The sequence below is a fragment of the Ambystoma mexicanum genome, chromosome 7p (genome assembly GCF_040938575.1).
Source record: "Ambystoma mexicanum isolate Mex_15411 chromosome 7p, UKY_AmexF1_1, whole genome shotgun sequence".
Lineage (NCBI taxonomy): Eukaryota > Metazoa > Chordata > Amphibia > Caudata > Ambystomatidae > Ambystoma > Ambystoma mexicanum.
Window position 1 is genome coordinate 929163253 of NC_090939.1, and position 3761 is coordinate 929167013.

The following is a 3761-nucleotide window of genomic DNA, read 5'->3' on the forward strand; positions in this document are numbered from 1 at the left end:
AGCTCAGTTTCCTTCTAAGACTTACCTGTTGGGTCATTCCCATTTCATTTCGGGTCTTGCCGCTTCCAGGCATTTTCCAGACCCCGTCCCCTATGGGGAAAAAAGACAAAGACATTGAATGAGCGAATGCAAAGACATTACCCGAGCGCTCATCCAGGACCTACCTGTCATTTACTGGAACTGCACGTTTCACTTCGGGTCGGCGCCATATCTCCGGCATTCCGAACCCCGGCCCCTAAGGGGAAAAAGACATAAGCATTAGCGCTTGCTGCAACAAGACAATGAACATTATTATTAAGCTTGGACTTTTGAACTTGCAGCAGAACTTTTACAGCGCCTTACCTGAATAGTCAAGCTTACCTGAACTCCCATCAATCCTCAATCCAGTGAAGTAACTGGGTTTCAACGCGCCCCTGCATCAGAAGCAGGATGGAGAGCTCCTCCTTCCTGACCCTAAGGTGAGACTTCACGGGGAATCGTGGAAGGGTATCGTGGAGGGTTGGAAGAGAGTGGGAGGCTTGAGCATAACTCAGTCAGTAGGTAATACGCCCTTTTCACGCACAGGGGAATATTCCTGCGAGCCAGAGAAGCCTGAGTAGAGGGGCCCTTCCTGTCCATCTTCAGAGTCCTGCGCTTCACCATTGAAGAAGCACCAGCACTCGAAGCCAGGCCTGCGCCTCCGTGGGAATCAGGTGAGCGTTACAGAACGTGAAGCCTACCCACAATTTCCCACCCGGGCGCTATGGAGACTTCCGAGACAGATCAGCTGGCCCAGCTTTTGGGGGAATTACGGGCAGAAGTGCACTCAGCCCGCCAGGAGACTAACGCTCCCAAAAGAGAAGTGATCCTATCCAAGGAAAGAACAGATGACCTGGCCAAAAGGTTATTACAGGCCCAGGTAGGGCACACTCCTTTACCTAATTCCGGAGACATTTCCACATCAATGGGTTTGAATAACCCGGTACAAATCAATCTACCTGGACACATGCCTTTGGCCCCGCCTGAACGTTTTGCGGGGGATCCCAAGAAATATGCCGTCTTTATGAACCAATGTCGTTTACACTTTCTATGCAGACCCGGAGCCTTTCCTAACAACCAGACCAAGGTAGCCTTTATACTATCTTACCTCAGTGGCAGTGCTGCCGAATGGTCTATTCCATTGGTAAATCAGGATGATCCCATTCTCCAGAATTTTCAGGGCTTCCAGGCCAGCATGGAAAGATTGTTCGCTCGACACTCTCAAGGACAGGCCCTTGATAACGAACTGCTATCCTTACGACAAGGTAATCAGGATCTTCTGCCCTACATTGCCACCTTTAACAGACTGGTTGTGGAAACTGGATGGCCAGAAAACAAAAGGATCACATTGTTTCATCGAGGCCTGCGCGGAGAGCTTAAGGATGTTCTAGCTCAGATAGTAAACCCACCCCAGGTCTGCGCAGATTACATAGACTTGGTGGTTCAACTTGATCACAGACTTCAAAACAGAAAAGCAGATCGGTTCAAGTACGAAACCCGAATACCGATCAAAACCCACGCTAACTCCAAGACCGACGTATCCGAACCTATGCAAATCGGTGGTGCTAAAGGACCATTAATGCAGAAAGAACGAGAGAGAAGGCGGCAAATGCAACTTTGTCTGTATTGCGGGACTTCCGGTCACTTTCTTCGAAATTGTCCAGTTAAACCACCTAAGAAGGTGGTTGGAGCTACTGATAACAAAGTATTGACACCTGAATCGGGAAACGACCTAGCCCGACAAGCGTAGGGGTCTGATTGCCGAGCTTGAAAACTAACTCTTTGACCTCGCATTTTGTCATGCCAATGGTGCTCGTGGACCCAAAACAGCCTTAGCAGTTGCATGCTATAAAAGCATACATCGACAGTGGAGCTATTGGAAATTACATAGACCGTGAATTGGCTTCCAGGATTAAGCTTCCTCTCCGCCCGAAAGTAACCCAAGATGTCATTACTACAGTAGATGGAACCGAAATAGCCTCAGGGCCTGTAACGCATTCCACTGTTGAAGTGACACTGGTGGGTCAGGACGGACATCGGGAAGCAATCGTGTTTGATGTGATCAAGGCCCCACAATTTCAAGTGATTCTTGGAATTCCTTGGTTAGAAACACATAATCCCAGAATTGACTGGCGAGCAAAGAAGATAGGTTTTCCTGATTGTGAACCAACTTGTTATCCAAGAAATCCAGCTATGGGTCTAGCCTCAGCAACTTCCACCCCTGTACAGTTACTGTCAGAATACCAAGAATTCCAAGACGTTTTTCAGAAAGAACAGGCTAACACGTTACCTCCCCATCGGTCTTATGATTGCCAAATCGATCTGGTACCCAATGCTCAACTACCTTGTAGTAGAATTTATGCTCTTACGGAACCTGAGAACCTGCATTTGCGTCAGTATTTAGATCAGTACCTAGCCAATGGTTTTATTCGCCCGTCCAAGTCTCCTGTCTCTTCAGCTCTGTTCTTCGTGCCGAAAAAAGAGGGCGACCTTAGAACGTGTATAGACTATCGCGCCCTAAATCAAATAACGATTAAGAATCGTTATCCTCTGCCCTTGATCCCTGAGTTTATCGACCAGGTGAAAGACGCTTGTGTGTACACCAAGTTAGATCTCTGAGGAGCTTATCACCTGGTGCGTATAAAAGAAGGCGACAAATGGAAGACTGCATTCCGCACCAAGTTTGGGCTCTTCGAATATCAGGTGATGCCCTTCGGTTTGTGCAATGCACCTGCCGCCTTTCAGTACTTTATGAATGATGTTCTTCGGGAACTTATCGATGTCTGTGTCATTGTTTACATCGACGACATCCTGGTGTATTCTTCTTCAGAATCTGATCACAGAAAACATGTTAGGGCAGTTCTTGAGAAATTGCGCCAGCACAGACTATTTGCAAAACTCGAAAAATGCGTTTTTCATACCACAGAAGTTGAGTTTCTCGGATTCATCCTGACACCTCAAGGAGTCCGAATGGACTCGCGAAAGGTGGACGCCATCCTCAAATGGCCATCTCCTAGCTCGGTGAAGGGAGTTCAGAGCATGCTCGGCTTTGCCAATTTCTATCGAAGATTCATCCCGGAATTTTCCCGAACAGTCCAACCCATCACAGCTCTCCTAAAGAAAAACAAACGCTTCGAATGGACTCTTGAGGCCGAACAAGCCTTTCAGGACCTGAAAACCAAATTCACCTCGGCACCTGTATTGAAGCACCCGCACCCAGATCTCCCGTACATTGTGGAAACCGACGCATCCAGTTCGGCCATGGGAGCTGTTCTGTCGCAAAGAGACCCAAAAACTAACCAACTACACCCAGTGGCCTTTTGGTCCGAAAATGTTCTCCTCCTGAAATCAACTACGCAATTACCGATAAAGAGTTACTGGCCATCAAATCTGCTTTCAAGGCTTGGCGTCACTACCTTCTCGGGGCAAGACACACCATCACCGTAATTACCGACCACAGAAACTTACAGTATTTAAAGACGGCCAAAGCTCAATCTTCACGACAACTCCGATGGGCTCTATTCTTTGCAGAATTTGATTTTGTAATTACCTATCGCCCTGGCTGCAAGAATGGAAAAGCGGACGCCTTATCCCGGATTGGCATGGAAGAACCTAATTCGAGCTTAGAACTTGTGCCCATCATACCTGAGCAAAGAATCTTAGGCTTAACTTCATTGCAAACTATTGAGGACATCCAAACGCAAGTAAAACAACTTCTAGACTCTTCAACCTTACTGAAGTGG